This window comes from Cardiocondyla obscurior, linkage group LG02 (assembly GCF_019399895.1).
Source record: "Cardiocondyla obscurior isolate alpha-2009 linkage group LG02, Cobs3.1, whole genome shotgun sequence".
NCBI classification, from domain to species: Eukaryota; Metazoa; Arthropoda; class Insecta; order Hymenoptera; family Formicidae; genus Cardiocondyla; species Cardiocondyla obscurior.
Window position 1 is genome coordinate 693,791 of NC_091865.1, and position 19,945 is coordinate 713,735.

The 19,945-nt window shown below is 39.7% G+C and overlaps 1 protein-coding gene and 1 long non-coding RNA gene across 6 annotated transcripts in view; one reads left to right on the top strand and one right to left on the bottom strand.

Moving 5' to 3' along the window:
• LOC139113346 (uncharacterized) overlaps window positions 1-19,945 on the top strand; it is a 131,664-nt gene that overhangs the window by 95,449 nt on the left and 16,270 nt on the right. The window lies entirely within an intron of this gene.
• The window catches only part of LOC139113390 (uncharacterized), a 108,191-nt gene that overhangs the window by 86,123 nt on the left and 2,123 nt on the right, over window positions 1-19,945 (bottom strand). The window lies entirely within an intron of this gene.

The following is a 19,945-nucleotide window of genomic DNA, read 5'->3' on the forward strand; positions in this document are numbered from 1 at the left end:
TTAGAATTGATCACAGCAATTTCTCGAATGATGCTTTCGCAATTCATGTGCTAATATCGAGGTCGGCGCGGTCGACGATAACGTATAGCGACATTTCTGAGTTATATCATGAATATACAGCTATCTAGTACATCGTAGTCGATAACAAGGAGATCCGTGGAGCTCACAGTCGGTTAATTTCATTCATATTTCCTCCCTTGACATTTATTTATTGAACCGTTGCATATACAAGATATTAGTCTTTGTATAAAAGATCGCGTTGGTATAAAAATAACTAATTTTCTTTTTTTTTTTCTTTCATTAGTGCAAATACTCTTCAATATTTTATACCCGTATATAACATCCATAGGACGTGTTAATTACTAGCTCTCGTCTGATAATTGAAGTCAAGCACGTTGGGGTGCATTTAATAGAGGACGTAACAAAACGTATTTAAAAGACTTTTATTTTTGACGAATTTAATATATGAGGTCGTCCGACTTGCGAGTACACTTGACGTAATTTTTGTACCTTTCTTTTAAAAAAAATATTAATTACATTAATAATCTCTTTAATATCTCTTAGAAGGAAATCGTTTAATTTACGTTTCGTAGAACTAGAACTTTCGAACTGTAACGTTTCATACGCGGCGACCCGGCATTAATAAAGTAGAAAGTTTCCATTTATGATAATTACGCGATATTAATATTAATATTCTCGCTTTAAAGAATTTTATCGTTTTTCCCAATGTTGAGTCCTATTCAAATGCATATTTGTACCTGTCGGCCGGGCGATTATTTATTTTCGGAACATAATGGCAGTATTTATTTAACAGAATATAACGACGGCACAATTATATTGCTTTATATAACGGCAGGGAGATATTTTTAGTTTATGAAAATGAATACGCGGCCGCTGTAAGCGTTGCGTTCCGCTTTCTCCGCTTTTACGAAGTACATGATTTTAAGGTCACCGCTTCGCCTGGTAATCGATACTATTATCTTCCCGAGGAACGCGAGGAAACACGCAGGCGATAATTGTACAGAAATCCTAACTCACAGCTCACCCGTGAAGGCCGCCGGTTTTATTGTCGCTGATCACCGATAGCCCGCGTTAAGTATTGTTTTATAGTTCAAGGATGGCGATGCGTCTCCTCGTTGAACTTTTAACAAACGCGAACAACGCGACGCGACTTCTCATATAAAATCGTAATAGAACGGCCGGGGCACTATATTGTTATCCTTACCGTGTCGTCGGGCGAAAATTTGAAATTGCTATTTTAATATTGCAAAGTCGCCGAGCGAAATTGAAAAGTCCCCGTGTTGTATCAAATTAAATCGAGAAATGCGAATATTCCCGTACGAAGGCATTCGCTCATCCGTTAGTTTATTTTAAATGAAAACCGTGGGCGTTGCGTTATAAATTCCACGCGGCTTAATACAACGCTGGCACACAAGAGGGTTCGCACTTACATGGATGAAAGTATTTATGGAAACGCGGTATATATAACGGACGCGTAATTAATCACGAGAACTTAATTCCGGGCACGAACATGTCGCGACGAGTGTTACGGGACGGTAAAAATAATTTCCTCTCTCCCCCCCCTTTTTCCCCTCCCTCAGCGTGATGGAGCTAATTGATAAAATTTTGACGATCTTAGAATTGAATGCGTACTTGAATTATCGCTGTGCCATTTAACATTTGACCGTGCGAGAAATCTGATGGAAGGGCCGAGGAATGCCATTGAACGCAAATTGTTGTTTGTTCGTTGAAGACTTTCTCGCGAAATTTTACGACTCATTGGCCACGGCTAGCCGCTTATATAACTGGACGCACAATGAGAGGAAAAATGCAGTTCACCCGCCGCAGTGAATGAGAACCACTGTTACGAGCAGGTTGACTGTCCCCTCTTCCTCTTTGTCCCCCTTAGTCCATGAAAGAGCGCAGACCACGTTACACGGTGCGCGAATCTTGCATCTTCCCCGCCGGTCGATACGCATTTTAATTAATTAAGTTCGTAATCCGGCGCATATTATTACTAATTACTAGTTTGTTGGTCAATGTCGTTTTCTTCCTTTCCCCTTCTCGCCGTATAAATTTTTTTACTGCCGCTTAACAGTTACTTAACGCGCGTGCTAATCAATAAATATCAAACGTCACGAAAATCAACGTGAGAATTAAATTCTTTTCTCGAGAACGAAATTAAGTTACAATTTTTTCTTCTTCTTTCTTAATTAACGCGACGTATATAACGATAATCGTAAGGGATACTGTTGTATTTTCGTATCGCGTGTTCGCATCAGGTATTTTTTTAACGTAAACGTTTTAGCGTACAAATAACTTCGTTTTGCGAGTAATTTGAAGTCTATTGCGAAGTTTGTCTTCATTGTTGGACGAGTTTAACTTTCTATCGAACTTCGCTTTAAAGAGCGCTCCGTACAGCATTAAAGAGCCCGGGTTCGCTTGTAAATCTTGCTTGTATCTTTTTTGTTTCTTTCTTTTACTTTTTTCTCTCTTCCCTCCCCCTTCTCGTCTCCTCCTCTTTCTCTCTTTCTTTCTCTTTTTCTTCTTCCCTCTCTCATTCAATTTAAAAGAGGACGGATCGCACCGTTTGCTCCCTCTTCTCTACTGGAAACGACCATTTCCAAGCGGCATTCTTAATGAAGCGTTATTATACAGATCGCGAGACAGTACACATACATTTTGCAAATTTATATTTTCCAGCTAATGGAGCCGTCGTTGAACGCGGCTTTCGTTAATAAACCGACGTTAAAAAAACTGTACTCGAAGATTGCAGGGAAAAGGAATATTTTATAAAGGATTTTAGATTAACGCATCGTCGACAACGCTTCGCTATTGATCCTCCGTCGAAAGTTTCGCCGTATTATTTCATTGGAAGTTATAAAGTAAATTAAATTTAAATAACTTTATAAATAACACGAGCCGAGCAAATGGAAAACGAAGTAAAAATGAAAAATGTAATAACCACGTTTTCTTTTAATTTTATCATATAACGCGAGCTATTAAAAATAACGATTTCTTTCCTTTCCTTTTCTGCGTAAAGCGCGCGGAGCTTATAAACTTTTACCTCACTTATGCAATCGTACTTTTTAATTAACCTTTAATACTTATGTAATTTTTCATATATTTAAAAAATATCTGCGGTTCTAAAGAAAAAAAGAAAAATAGAAAAAAAAAGAAAGGAAAAGAAAAAAAAAAAAAAAAGAGGACGTACAGAAAAAAGGCACGTTATTCAAAGTTCGCAGTCTATAATGTACCTCGCGAGGTATGCGTCACGGATGTTTCTAGCGGGAGAAAAATCTGACGAAAATGGTCGTTTATTCTGATATTCTATTGAAGAAAGCTTCTCTCTCTTTTTTTCTTCTCCTCGCGGCGGAAGAAAGAGGCATATCGAGAATAGCAATATTTATAGTCGGGGCATTATGCGTGCATGTCTGCGTGGGAATCGTCCATATACGTACAGCGACTTAGTAAAGTTTCACATGAAATCGCGGACGACGTTAACGTTGCCGCGGTGAACTCGATTCGGGTCAAATCGTGCCGCCGCCGGCCAGCCCTTTTCTTGTGTCACTCGCGCCGGCGTCTGCCGGGTGATTATGCGACGCGAGAGATGTTGCGCCGCGATACAAGCTTTGTCCGTAAACTCGGCCTCGATAAGATACGATAACCGTACTTACATCGCCATTCACAGTCATATCGCCTTATATTTCGGAATGTCCGTGGGAAATCTGTGAATTTCATGGGCACCGCGTCTCTCCCGTTTCCATTCGACGGCTCCTCTATCTTGGCTTTTAGAGCCACCTCGTAATTACGTTTCGCGATTACAACTTAGCGGGTTAATTAAAGCAAGGCGAGGGGAAGTATCCTCCGCGAAGAATCGAGAGCCCAAGTCGAGCTCACTTGGCTCATAAAGTGTCTATAAGTGATAACCGGTAATTGCGATGTCAATTAATTAAAATTACTCTCTCTCTCTCTCTCGCGTGCGTATAGATTATTGTAATTTCGACGTAATCGCGACGCAACTAAATTCACGCCGGCGCGCAATAGTCGGCGACGGTGAAAAGTTTAAAAGGCCACGATGTTGTTGCGACAAGAGTAAAGCGAATTAAGCCGTCCGGCTTTGTCGATGCGCGAGGCCCGTAATTAGCGCAAAGTTATAAATAGTTGATTCGTCCTACGCACGTAATTTCGAATTTCGAACTTTTTCGACGTGACCGCTAAATTTTTTTTTTTATTTCCCTCTTTTTTTTTTCTGTCTCCCTCTCCCGCACTTTCGTCTCGTTCGACAAATTGAAACTGTCTACTTCTCGTTAGAAATACGACGATGAAGTTAAACTTCGTTAAATCGGACGAGTCGATGGTGATTCTATTCCCGTAATCAAAGACAATGTTATTCGCCGGCGTGACGGCGTGCCGGTTATTAAAACTTTAATAATTTGTATCTCTCTCCTCCCTTTCTATCCTCTCTTTCTCTCTCTCTCTCTCTCTCTATTTCTCTCTTCCTCTCTTTCAAGATACAGTCTGCATGATAAGCCAGTCGTCGACTTGCAACGAGTACAGTCGGTCGCAATAGTTTCGCTTTGCTTTCAGTTTCATCGATCCGGTTTCATTTGCGTCCGTTTTCCCTGTACTACGTGTCTAAACTATCTAAAAAGTGTTGGGCGATACATACGACGAATATGATCGTATATTCTACCTTTACGAGGCGCGATAAGCGTAGAAATAATAAAAAAGAAGTATGAAAAATGTATCGTAAACCAGACGTTATTCGGGTTGCGCCGCAGTTAATAAAACGTTATCTCCGTCATGTATATATTTTTTTTTTTTAATATTTATCCGTGAATTTTGGCCAGGGCGATCGCGATAAAAATCGTAATATCGTTCTTCCGATTATTTTTATGGAAATACCTGCGCGAGACAACACGGTGTAACATTTTCATGCTTATCCCGAGGCTAAATAGTCGATTAAATATAAATTTATCCGCGTGCGTGCTTTATTCTCTCTCTTATAAAATGACGCGAAGGTCACGCTTAAAGGTACTTTTTCTTCGTTATGCCGTCGCAACTTTGTTGCACTATTTATATGGAGCTGAATGCATTTTATACGCCGTCTCTTACGCTTCTCATAAATCATTCCCGTCCGCCAAGGCGGCCCGGTTAGGCTCGTAACGTAGTCACCTTAATGTTAACGACTATCGATCACAGTTTGCGCATTAAGTAGTCCCTCCTTCTATATTCGGGTGAGCGGCGCGCTCGCGTAATCACTAATTAGCACCGCGAGTACACAAACCTCGGGGAAATTCGTGAGTCCGTGACTCCTCGCTTCTCCGCGATCAGCCCGTCGCGGAGTCACCGCGACTTTAATTAAGTCATCCGGCTACCTTTTTCGCGAATAAACTCGTTAATAATGCGCACTACTCCTGGTCCTCTTTCCTCTCCTCACGCTCGCGCATTAAACTCGTCCTTTATCAATGCACGCGACTGCTAACGAGTGATTAGAGCGGCTTTAGCCGTTTTAACAACGGCCCTCTCTCCTTCTCTCCGCGACAGCGTTCAATCACCATAAATTTAGTAACGCCTAATTAATTAATTCTCGGACCGATTCGACCTTCCAACGCTCGGGGAATGCGGTCGTACGTAATAGTTTCATCGAGTTCGTTATTGGAGACGTCTAACGATGTCGTTGCTAGGCTAATTTCGCTGGCTCGAATAACGGAATAGCTATCTGCGATTATGAATTTAATAAAGATCGTAAGGAACGCGAGGAGAGCGCGGTCACGTTGGATCGAGAATTCTCGTTACGCGTGCGATAATGTTGCTTGGACGGTGCGCCGATAATCGCGGGCGATTCGATCGATTTTATTTTTTAGTGGCCACTCCGGCCTCGATTGCTTCGTGAAATCGGACAACGCCAATTCTGCCAATATTAACGTCTGCCATCACGAGTCTATCCCATTTGTCAGCGTACGTCGTCCACAATAGAGAACAACACTCGTTAACAGTCCATTGTGACAGACACAACGAAGCTGTGCACGCGAAACGACGTTAAAACTGTATTGCGGGTAACGTCAACAAAGATACTTACGTTATTTCGAATTGAATGGATGGATATCATCAATTATCTACAGATAAACGATTCTGCCAAACTCGTGTATTTTGTGATAAATCATACGTTTGACACGTTTCCCGCATTAATTCCTTAATCGCGTGTTATTATCACGTTTAAGATTAATTTTATTTTAGCGATAGAATAAATTTTTCTCGCCGATTACCGAATTATTGTCCGATTAAATGTGTCTATATTTTTGTTCTACGTGAAGTTACGTTAAACGATTCAAATTTCTCTCCTTTTCTAATTACATATGCAACGCATTAACGATTGAACATTTCGATGGAAATTTAGATTATTTTTAAATAATAAAAAACGTCGCAACCGTGTGCGAGTACCGCGCAGTCTAACCTGAATTACTTTCTTCAATCGCGGTCTTAACACCGCTAGACACTCGTGAAACGTTGCTTCTCTCACTTTGCTCAATCGCATGTTGCATCAGATTTCAGTTTAGTTAATTTCGAGAAATTCTATTGTTCAGTTACTCCTTTCGGGACGACCAAGCAAGCTATTTAATTAGTAAATTACTATTTGCTAGCCGGCTATTTGCTCGACTTGTCGTTTATCAAATTTTAATGAAATAAATTCAAAGTATGAAGTTTTATTTTTTTCTTCCCCGCCCCCTTTATCAATTCAACATTCATTTATTTCTACCGTAACGCTATCCAATTATATCGCTTTTATTGCGGCCGGTATTAAAAGGGAGGGCATCAACCATACGTGTGCGCACGCGTGAGTTTCCTCGGGGTTGAAGGCGAAGCTGCCTCTGCACTGCTCGTCAGACACGACGAAGGGCAAAGTCCCTTATGATTAATCTGCGCTTCGCATCGCGATATCAGAATTACCTCCGACTTTGTTCCCGTCTACTATCTGAACGGATAATCTCTGTAATTTGTAATAAGGGCTGCTCAAAAGGCGTCAAGCTCTCGCGGGCCTCCGCAACCGGGGGTATTGCTTTGAAATCGCGTGAGTCTGCTCTGACTTTACAAACTACCGGCGAAACACGAAATATTTCGTAATAACGTGCAACGGCATCGCGTATACATATATACGTAGACATTTATATTTATATACACATATAAAAGTCTCGCGCGCTCCTTGAGAAGCCTGAGCTATTTTAAAAATATACCATTATTGAACAAGGGAAGAGATTGGCTCGTTTTATCGGGCTCTTAATTGAACACGAATCGCCGATATGGCAGCTTTTCAGTATGATTCGATCACGAAATGAAAAATCCATTATTCACCATGCAAGGCACACATTATAATCAATTTAAAGCACATAAAAGTCTTTCGCGTGTACACGCGTCGTTTGATTTATTTACGTTTTGTTGCCGGCGAGTGAAATATAGAACGTACGAATATATTTTTTTTTAATGCAAAAACCTCAATTCCTACCTTTTCCATCGGCTTCGAATGTACGTGGGATACGGACTAGCAGATACGGAAAAGCTGCCATTTATAAACAAAACCGTCAACGTGATATAAATATTTGTCCGTGTAAACGTGCTCGGCGCAACGTTCACCTCTCTCTGAAATACAATACAATTTTCCAATTTTGTTGAACCATTTTGAAGGACTGGTAAACGCGTCCGGGCGTCCGCCGATTCTTTTTTCATCTCGCCTAAACGCGGTCGCAGTTTCGGCCGAGGCTATCGAAAGCAACGTTCGTCGCGACAAAAATTCTCGAATTTCCATTGAAAATCGATCGCCTGTCGTTCATTGCCTTTGAACGAGCTTATTCGAGTGGATACGAGCGGGTTTCGGCCGGCAGTGTGTTTCGCAGAAATTTGTTTCGATTATTGCGCACCGAATGTTAATTATTTTACCTCTGTTTGACTAGAGATACTCTAACTAAATCTCATTTCGGCAAATTTGTTCGCGAGAAGATAACCCAATCCCGGTTAGCGATTCACCGTTTCTCTGCGGGAATATGTATAGCTCCGGCTATAAAATAGATTAGGAACGGACGACTCGCGTTATTCACCGTTAGCTTTAACCGGGATTGGTGTAACCGGCGCTGAAACGTCTCTCGCGTGTTATCGACCCGGCGGAGAGCTACATCAAGGCGATTTCATAGATTAGCGTTCTCACAAAGGCGCGGGGTAAGTTAGTGCCGGCTGCGTGTGTTTTGACAGCAACAGATGTCAAGCTAGCTGTCGCACCGCCAGCCTCGGTTAATCAATGACCTAAATGGACACGTTACTCGCCCTATCGTACAGAACTATAGACACTCCAACCGAAACACATTTATAACAATGCGCGCGAGAAGAAAGTTTTCTTTTAGCGAAGAGAAAAAAAAAATAAATAAAAAAAAAAATAAAGACGAGGTGCGGTGACATTATTTAATAAATTAAAGCGAATCGCGCCGAGATTACGTTGCACTCCGTCGACAGACGTTTTTCGAACAAACTTTATGGCAATGTGCTAGGTCTAGTCGACTCCTCGTCATTAATTATCCGCATGCCGAGCGCGCCGTGGAAAACTGTTGGATTCAGATGGTTATAACTGAACGAAGAATGTGTTAAATGTTGAAGCGTCCACAGTTATGCGAACAAAACCGACGAATTTTGCGGAAATGTGTAAAGCGGCCGGGTGTAACTAAAATCAACCCGGCATACACGCGCAAATTTTAATGCCCGTCAGCGTATAAAGATGTAAATGCGTCAGGTAGCCGCGTACTTCGCCCTTTATTTCTTTACCGTGAAAATTATATTTCAGGGATAATTATATTCGTGCACGCGCGCATATAGCAAGATGTATACGTAGGATGCGATACTTTGCGAAATATCTTCCGTAATGTGACGGAGTAACTTGATTGATTTGCCTCACTAATATGATTAATTTGCCATTCCCTCCTTACTACGCAATGGTAAATAACAGCATCAACCGTGTAATTCAGTTTCGTCAAAATGTTCCAGAACTAAATACGTTTTGTGTTCAATTTCGCTAGCGTGGTTCATTTCTATTTATTCCGATCAGCGCGATTCCGTTTCCGCTTGAGATTATTATTAGCGCTGATTAAAATATTTTTTTTTTTTCACGGTATCTCGTAATACGTACTCGTTTTTAAATTACCATTTTAATAGCTCGTATCGGGAACGCACGGCCATATATAAAGTATGGAATGTACGGAGTGGATTTCAACAATATCTTCCGCGGCGCGGCACCGCGAGAATCCTATCTCTCGCTGAAGAATTTAATATGGCCGGATTAATCTCGAAAAGTCTTTGGTTACGAAATTTCCCTGCTGGCGAAAGAAAATGAGGGGGGGGGGCGATTCTCGCAATGGGAAATCGCTCGTTCAAAAATTTCTCACCGCTCGCCGCATCTTATAACGTTACCTTTAATATCTCGTAAATAAACGCCAACATTAAACGGACTTGCCTCACGCCGTCTCGAGATAATTCCCCTGTCCCCTTTCCCATATTATTTCTAAATTGATGTGCGCGATAAGTTTCTTTCCCTTGCCCTTTTTATATTCGTGAGATTTTAGTTACGTGACGCCGACAGCCATTACCTGCCAGCTTTATTCATCTTTCGAGATTACTCCGCGCTTTTCTTTGTGAGATTTGCCCTCCGCTATACCGGAGGGGTAGTTTGATTCACTAGTCATTCCGGAGATATCGAATGTCGTGGATGTAGATTTTACTGGGGATATAATTCAGAAACTTGGAGATTTTTCTTTTCAAAGTTACTAATAGATCGTGTTCTTTTCACTTTTTTCTTTTCTTTTCTCCAGAAAGTTGAATATGCGAACGTTTTTAAGTAATGAGCTTAAGCTAGAATTTGCACCGAATATTATCCCGGAGCATGTGCAAAGACCGAAAGAATATTGGCTATCTTGAAATTTATGAGCGGCAGTTAATATCCTTCGTATTCGTCGAGTCACAAGTTGAGCAAGAAACAAGTATATTCGCTCTCTGAGAGAGCATTATAATGCAAGCAACATCGTAACGTAATTAACGATGTTGGCATCGATAAACGCATTATTCGACTGTATCGCGCTAAACATACGCCAAGTCAATTATTTAATAGCGCAATTAATTAATAGCATATACAAATGTAATACTATATTAATCAGATGATAAAATATTAATTAATATCGTATATTATTCTACAAAAGAGGCGCTATTTTAATTTATGCTATTTTAATAATTATTTCGATGTATTATAATAATATAATAAACTGATTGTTAAATTATTTCATTATTGGTATATTCATTTTTAATAAAGTTTTTTTTCTTATTTTTTTTTTTATTTCTTTTTTCTAAAATAGAAGCGAAGCCAAAGAGCACTGGTTTTCAAGTATTGATTTTAAATTAAGTACGGTCAACGCAGTTATGAATCTTATGCCGGCCAACAAACGTAAATTAATACGAAACATAGAAGTTCGTTTGCAATGCCCTTTAGCTTCTCGTCGGGCTGATTGTTTGTAGAAATAATGTTTAAGAGAGAGAGAGGAAGGGACGCGCATTTAATACGGTACGCTTTGTTAGTCGACACAACTACGCTGAAGCCATTCCACTCGGACAAGCTCTTTAACGAGTCACTCGCGTTGCAACAACATCTATAATAACTAGGTTTCTTCGTCGTTTCTATCTGAATTACGTTGTACGGTATCGCCAGTGGCCCTACGGTATTAAGTGGCCAGAATAATCGGATCGAAGCTGTCTAAAGTACCTCTAGCGCCCCGCCCCGGCCTTCCCCGTCGCCGTGCGATATTACGGCAATAAAACATTAGCAATTTATAGCCGGGTAAAGATCCTTTAGATCTTGCCTTTCATCGCTACGGCGCAGCCCGGTGAAATCTTTTATGCGAGCGCGTCTCCGTCATCGATCAACGTCGCGAAAGAATAACTCGGGAGCGTTTGAAAAATGATAGCCGCCGCAAGGCCGATAGGTGACTACTTCACCGACGCTCCTCTTCTGACCACCGGCGCGGACGGCTAACGCCGGCAGTCCGTTTACTGATAATGGAACAGAGCTAACAATCGGGCGCGCGCTTCGCGCAAAGTGCCGTGCAACGGCCGATCGCGCGGTAACGTGCTGTTTAACGCGACGCGGCGGGATAATTTGGCAAATTTACGACGCGTGTCCGCTGCGCGCGACCCAACGCGGCGAGAGAGAAATCCGCGGGACGTGTTTCGTGTTCGACGACGTGTCTCTCACCGGGAAATCATAATATCCCTGAGACAGCCCGCGGGGTGAATCTCGAGGATATTTTCACTCGTGTTACCGCTGTCATATCTATCGACGTGCGCTTTTACTTATAACATCCGATAAGTATTCTCAAAATGTCCCGTGGGGTTTTTTTTTTTTTTTTCTTTCTTTCTTTCTTTCTTTCTTTTAATTCTATTTTATCTGCACAATTTGCGCACGTGCCATATATTTCGCTGAAATATTTGAGTATCTCGTACGAGACATTTTCCGTAGTTTAATAACGTGCGGGATAGTATTTTAAGAAAATCTGAAGCATTTGCATACGCGTAAGATGATTTCCGTACATATCGCGGATTTCCATTGCTATGAGAAAATCTGCATGAAATCACATCCAAAGTATTCCCTCCCGTGGTACCGCGTTCACCGAAATAACGTAACGATGATGCGCACACATAAGGACGATGATACGTCGATACGTATATTCTCGAGCTTCTCTCGTTATCATGAGAACTAAAGACGATGGCCTATAGCTTGTTATCTTCCACCAGCCGGCGTAATTTCAAACCGTGATTCTGCGATTTTCTGACTGCGCTTTGAAAAAGCTATCCTACGTCCTACGATTAGCGCGAATAACTCCTCGAGAATGTTTACATATAATGATCTAACATTTGTACGATTACGGCAAACACGCGGGGACGTCAATAACGTAATTATAAAAACCGTGATTTCTTTGGAAATTAAATTAAAATCAGAAATCTCGCGAAAATATGAATTGCACATCGAGTGCATTTACGTTATTCGGAAATAGATTTATGTGCAGCGGCTTACGTGGATATTTACAAACGTAACATTTTACGTTCTGTTTCCTTATGTTATCTTGGCTCGTTGAGGGTGCTTCGAAAATGTAGGGAAGGAGGGAAGCGGTCGCGACAGCGACTTTAATGCGAATTTGCGACCCTTTTTGCCGCGCTTTGTACGGTATAAGGGGACCGCGGCGGTATAGGAATTGTCCGGCGTAGGAAGTGTGCTCAAAGGATGGATGAAGTAACCGAGGATAAAGGGGAGGCAAGTCAAACCAGAATTTGCTTATTACTTTTACATCGCAACAAAGGACTGACGCGCGCGATCTTCCGCCTTATTTAGGTAAAATATTTTCTCTTTCGTTCTGCGGTTGACGTGTTATTAGCGATAAAATTTTTCCATACGCGATATTCAAATTTTTATAGAAATTAATAAAAATTCAGGAGATACGGCGTCGATACGTATTAAATTAATAACAAATACGCGGAAGTATTTAAGAATCTTATACTATTTTTCTTTTTTTTTAATTAATATTAAACTTTAGATTAATTGCACGTAATAAACGCATCAACTCGAATTAACTTAATCAGCTTTGAAACCGACGGAGAACCGCTGATACGAGTCACGGCGCGGGAATAGCATCGCACCGATGTTGCATGACTGCGTTATGCATGTAGTCTATTATGTTTGAGACTTATAGAATGGCTTTCAGCTTGATGGCGAACATAAAGGTCCGGTCTCTACCGCCGCTACAAGAACTTCCCTCATCTTGCGTTCAAAGCACATTATAGTCCGATATTCCGATTGAGCATTACCCTCATTAATTCCCACACTCATTAACCGGCTTTTAATTGGCGTTCATTGAAACACATCTGCGGATCGTACAAGCATCAAAGCTTCGCCATAACTACGTGATTAAATATACAAAGTGTTTTACTTTAAGGCACTTAATTCTCTCGTATTTATTTCTAATTAATCTAATATTTTTCTCATTTTTACTAAAAAAATAAATTTCTAACATATATGTATATTATATATTTTAAAACTAATTCTTTTTCTAAGCCGTGGATGTAAGTGACGACATCTTGTCACATTAGCGAAATTTCCGCGCGTAATTAGCGATCGACTTGTGCCGATTTGCCTTTCGCGGAATCTAATACAGGAAACAAAGTGGTTCTCACGCGGTCTGTTGCGCTTTTCCGCGTGCAACATCGTGGCCGCTGAACCATTTTTAATTGCCCGAAGATCGAGACGAGACATCCTGGCATTACGCCGTTTCCGGCATTGTTCACAATGGGATGATTATCGCGCGTATATACGGGTGAAAAGGGCGAGTTGCGGTAATGCCGTCACGTCGGGCATTGTTTCAACTAGGGACCAGACTTTTTTTTTTTTTTCTTTTCTTTTTATTTATACAAGCGACACGATCGCATCCTTGGAAGGAATTTTTTTTTTTCTTATCAGGTTTTCGCGCGAGTTATATTCGTTTTTATTTTTCCCTTTTCTTAGCCGTAGACGTAATATATTTTAGGCGAAGTTGTTAAATAATTTTTTTTACTAAAAAAGTGTAAAATTATCACGTAGAAAAATTTTTCGAGCATTATGGAGAGTTTTCGCATTCCTCGTTTTCTTTTAAGAATTACAATCATTTCCTATACCCTACTTTTTTGTTACAATTGTAATTTCTGACGCAAACAAGTAAGTCTTACGTGCGGAGATTGTTTCGAGGGAGATATTCCACGTTCTCGTAACGCTTTCATACACTTTCATAAATATTCATGAAATCGCTCGTTGCTGAGACAATTCGACGACTGTCGTAGATAAAATATTCCCCATACATGACCCTTGCATAATTTACATAATTCTTTATTTAAGAGTGATAATTATCAAATGGTGGATACTATTACTACCGTCTTTTTTTCCCCTTTTTTTTTTAATTCAAATTACTTATCTCCTACGACGCGTTATACTTTTAGATTTCCTCGCTAACAATCAACGGTAATAAGTTTCCGCGTCGGGCACGCAAGTAAAATAATGTTAGTAACCATGTATCTCCGTGTTATCGTATTTTTGAGGCAGAAAGTTCTGCTCTCAAGATGAGAGGCATTCTCTCCAGCGGTCGGTTCTGTTCTACTGATTCTTAGCGGTTTCAATTCTTTTCGCATTACATCTCCCGCCGCACGATATCGTTTATTAAAATATTCCCGGCACGAAATCGCGGAAAGAAAATGGAGAACATGCGCGCGCCTCGTCGAAACTTGTTTTCTGGACGGCCTTACAATGTCGAGATTACCGAGCGAGATGGATTCCACGATCAACGAAACAACTGTAGCCTGATTTGATATACGTACCGGTTTATATTAATCCCGCGTGAAACTTTGTTACGTGAGACACGTCGTTACGCGAAACGCGTCTTTGAAAGGCGCGGATAATCCATAAAAATTCTGTTTTAAAAACGTCGCGGTTTTTTTTGCGCGCGCGTTAGACTCCGATACCTCGGTACGACGTTTCACAATATGACGGTAACAAGAACCGTAAAAGAATATGATCAATCGGATGCACGAATCATCTTGACCTTGCGTGAACACCAACACGTACACATTGGCAAATACGTGCATCGACCGCAACACGCTTTCTCATCCGGCTGCGGGCAAGGCCTTCGCGCGCATATATCGTTTCAAGTCTCGCCAATAACCAAGATAATTCTACGCGAAATGTATATTTTGAGACGATATGAATTTATCGGACTCTCAAATAACGCGTAACCGAAAGGTAAAAATTAATACATAAATTTCATACAATTTAAAAGATTTTCTTTCACCAAACAGTCTCGTTTAATAATTGCTTAACAATTTTTTGCGGAGCTTTCCCATCGAAATTTTTTCTCTATTAAGCTTATATTTTCTTTATGAAAACTACGCTGCTTTTATTCCGCGTTCAATTTTTATTTTTAATTTACCGAAAGGAGAATTATTAAAATAATATCTTCGCGCGTGAATTTAAACTGTAATTTATCCAGAATTTATTATTTTTAAAACAAATATTGCACAAAGGGCTTACAACTCGGTATTCTGGATTAATCTGTAGACTTGACAAGGTAAAACGTATTCCATGAAAATATACTTTGATGTGGATAATTACAGCGTTAGTACGATAATTCACTCGCTCTCAGAAGTCCTATAGTTACGACAATCTACGACGAAGAAGGGGACGAAACGACGACGGTCGACAATCGCTGCGCGCAGTTGAATATACTCGTTTGCATTTGATATAGTCAGACACTACGGCCGGAGAGTGCAAATTCAAAGATATTCGACTAAATTTATTTTCAAACGGAAATCCTCCCTTAAAAATCGCCTTTTACTTGCGCTTGAATAACTAATGCCGGACGAATCCGCTCCTCTCCGCGCGGATCATCAATAACAATTTATATTCGACGAGGAGCGCACACGTACGAGCGGCGTGTACGTGTGCGCGTTTTGTAAAATGATAAAATCTCGATACATCTGCGTCGCTGCGATCTTTTCATAATATATTTCTTTCGTGATTCATCGGGGGGTTGGAGTTCACAAAATAAATTACAGCGATACCTGCAAGTATTCCGTAGGATATTTCCTCTCGGCGCCGCCGCTTTCAAAAACATATAAATTCTGCCCCGTAATTTTCCGAGAATGTGTATTATTAAATTACCCGAGTGGACATAACGAAAAATCGCTGTCTGTTTTAATCTGAAATACCGCGCGCGGGTATCGATCACTGAGACCGCCGCTGCAATTTCCAATGTGGACGTTTCGTATCAGTTTCACGAGGTTATTGAATTAAAGAAGCAACTACTCGACCCCTCTGTTATTGCAGTTACCCGGCAAGACTTATATGGGAACAAACGATCGTCGTACTGGATACTCCATCTATGAGTAGCGAGCTCGAACGAAGTTCACAGTCCCGTTTTATCTTCGTAATTAATAAAATATTACATATTTTTAATTATAATCTCCAAACATATTTTTTTTTCCTTTTTTTTTTTCTTTTAATTTACTCGAGTAACATTTTCATGTTTTATGACGATCACTATCTCCACCGTATTACGTTAGCATTGCATAATATTCCAATTAACATTAATTTAATTAATTTCGTAAGTGCGCGCCGGCTTAACTCAAAAGTTTATTAGCAAATATCCACGTGATTTTAATAATTGGATGGCATGCTATGATATAAACTAACCTTTGTGACGCAACGTATATAAATTAATCGATAAAGCTCGGATTAAGGGCATGAACGAAGGACTGTAATCAATTATGTTTAATCATCTAGCGCTTCCTGGTAGTTTAATGAAATACATTTCTAGTTACTTCGTTAATTTCTCGCGTTACGCGATGTAGAGGGGATTATATATGAACTACAAGTTAAAACGCATGTCACGATGAAGGAATGGCTTCCCTCCCGGCGTCACCTCTTCTCGCATACCCTCGGCATCGTTGACGAACCGTATTCGTCGTTTAACATTTATCAGAACACCGGAAAAGTAAGTGAACGTAGCGTTATCTACGTGTAAGAAACGGCAACGTATAAACTAATGTTAAAATAAAAAAAAATAAATACATAAAAAAAAATAAATTACGGTTAAACATTTCTGTGTCCACACCCGTGCGCATATTTGCATACTATATGGCAATACTTGGATCTATATATAATATGCAACGGACGAAAAAGGCGAAAGGGCAAATGGTGCGAAGGAGAGGAATGCAAGAGTAACGAAGAGAACGATGAGAGTGAGAGAGAGAGAGATAGAGAGTGAGAGAGAGAAATTGATAAGGTGAAGGGGAGAGAAGAGAAGATAGAGAGAGAGAGAGAAGGAGAGGTGGAGGGAGCCACGAGGCTGCATCGATCCAGAAGCACCGTGTGTAAACCATCGAGCATAATCAAATTCCTTTTAGCCCGAGCTCGTGCACGATATACCAAGGTAGTTCTGTTTTTATTCAGAATAGTCGAATCGTGCAAAAACTCGTTTATCGCTCTCGAATTAAAGTTCGACGTTTGCTACGACAAGAGGTCTCTCCGTTACGCACACTAATTGCTGGCCTGGTTTTAATTGCCCCGTTTAATAGTAATTTTGTAATTTCCGGAATATGTACTGCGCGAGAGCGTAAAAAAAATTAAAAAATCGTAACCACGCGCGTAACGATTATTAATTTATGATTTATATATTGTTTTACAAATTGTCTTTTACACAAAAAATTTATTTAATTTTTAATTTAAATAAATCTCTGACAAAAATATCAAAAACAAAGCTGAGCATCCGATGCGTCTAATTCTGCCACGTCGTAACGTGACAAGTATTATTAGTTATTGACGTAGATAAAAATGCTTGATAAAAAATATTTTTCAAGTTTCGAGTAAATAAAATTATTAACTGTCGTCTTTTAATTTAATAAATTGATAGATGTATACTTCGACATGGCATCGGTCAATAATCGTCTATCTCGTGGATCGATGCAGTATAAATCGGAACTTTCGGGTCACCCTATATTCCCTGAAAGCATACCATTGGCCCATCTACTACTGCGTGCTCCAGGGTTTAATCTAACAGTGATTTATGCTTCCCAGCGGCTCTCAATAACGCTGATTCACACTACTTGTTGTTAATTCTGATTAATTTTATCGATCCTGTCAACGCATTTATTTTTTCAATTTTACGACAAACGCATTTCGCCCCGACAACGGTTTATTATTATCATCTCTAATTGTGTTTGCTTGTCTCTCTGTGCGGCGCATTGAAATCACGGCGGCATTGTTACGAATCGTATTGCAAAAGTGTTCGGTTTACATTTTCCCTCGAATTGTTAACTTTTAAAAGTACAAACGCGCGCCGGGAATAAATACACGTAAATGCTCGACTTGTATTCGACGTTGTCAAAAAGTATGTACATGCATCGCCCATTATTTGTTCGTTGATGAAATTTGATTCAACGTAATGATTCCGCGTATCAAAATTCAAAATACAATAGTAAAAGTTGTAAAAAAAGTTTAGAAATTCTATTTTTTTGTTTGTTTTCTATTATTTGTATTTTCCGGGTTACGCGAATTCAGTTTCGAACGCAAATCCTCGTGTATATTGCATTGCTTATATTATCCGGCGTGTATGTTACGAGTTTCATTAAAATGAACGTTGTCGTATTATATTATAAAATTGCATTTCCGGTAACCACTTTTTTCTTTTTTTTTATTCCCTACAATACGTAACGTTTTATATGGAGAAATTGGCCACCACTGTCGAGACGCTACATATCCCGTTCTGCGTATGAATGTGTTATGTACGCTCGGCGAATATGTCAACTGCAGTATCGCGGATTTGTCCTGCACTCTGATTCTTCATCTTTTTTTCTATCCTCCCCCTCCCCCTTCCCTCCCCCTGTTATTTTACAATTAGTCATTTGTACAGTGAATTTTATGCGGTTTATAACAGCTGGGGCGTAATTCGAACGACAGAAAAAGAACAAAGACGTTATCTAATCAATAATGCTTTGTAAGAGCGTATTCATTATCGGCGGTCAAGCGGTTGACGTGAAATTTTAATCGGCTGTTATTATTTTGTAATTATGCCTTACGTTTACATGACTGGCACGAGATAACTTCGAAACGATAAAACTTATAGCCGTTGTATATGAAAACATTTTTTATTTTTTTATATTTTTTTTTTACCATCGCGCTAAAATTTAAAGTAAAATTTTCTCAGTGTACACAATATCTTTCCTCTCTTTCTCCCACTCGGAACGCGTTTCTCTCTTGAAATCTATTTTCATTTAAGTTACAAAAGCCCATTTAAGAAGTTTGGTGAGAGGCGAGAGATAAAGAAGTGTTGGATACGAGATGATATTACGCAGATAGAAACTTTCGCGGCTATGCTAATAATATGGTGGACATGCTTCACCTTTATTTTATACTTGATATAACATACGTTTGTAAAATTATAAAGCAGCTACGTATAATGCGAAAGGTCATTTATAAACTAGAAGGTTGTAATAAAGAATTTATAAACTGAAAAATTTTTAATAAAGAATTCATCACCGTTTTTATAATTTTATTAAAACGAGGGGGGAAAAAAAAAGAAAATTAAATATTATAATGCCGATATAAATAAATTTAATGACCTATATTAAAATAATATTCTCTTCTTAATTTGCATACTTCGGTATTTTTAACTTAATTTTTTTTTTTAGCTTTCTTTGAACGTCTAATGATAAAGTTTGCATCCCTCTGTTTATCCCATCCGCTCTTTTCATATTGATAATTAGCCCCACCCAAGCCTTGGCCTAAGCCCTCCGACTTCATCCCTACTCTTTACCGCGTCTAGCAACACGAAATACTACCGTTTGTAGTGTCTCATTTATCACTCGGTACAGGTGATATCTATCGTCAGTGTTAGTAAATTACGCAATGACATAATTAGTGTTCTCACGAAAATTTATTCGTTGTCTATAACTTCGTTAAATCGTTCTACCTCAAACAAGAGAATTAAAAAAAAATATCCGAATACAAATCTCCTTCTGAAATCTAAAGAACGATATGCGATTCTCGAAAGTTATTTATTCCGCGCTGCTAATTCCGGCAAATTTTTTTATCTTTTATACATATATATAATTTTTATTACTCGGTTGTTGTTGATTTGTTTTAAAACCTACGAAATGCTATGTTATCGGCGCGGTTAGAATGCATACGAATCACCGTAGCAACGTCGGAATACATTATCACTCTGATTCGACACGCAGGACGGCGCGGTGCATCGACTCGATGTCGCTGCGTACACGTGTGCGTGAATCGCCGTGGGGTTGAGCTGCAACCGGCGTGTCGTCACATTCAGCCGCACGGTTGTAA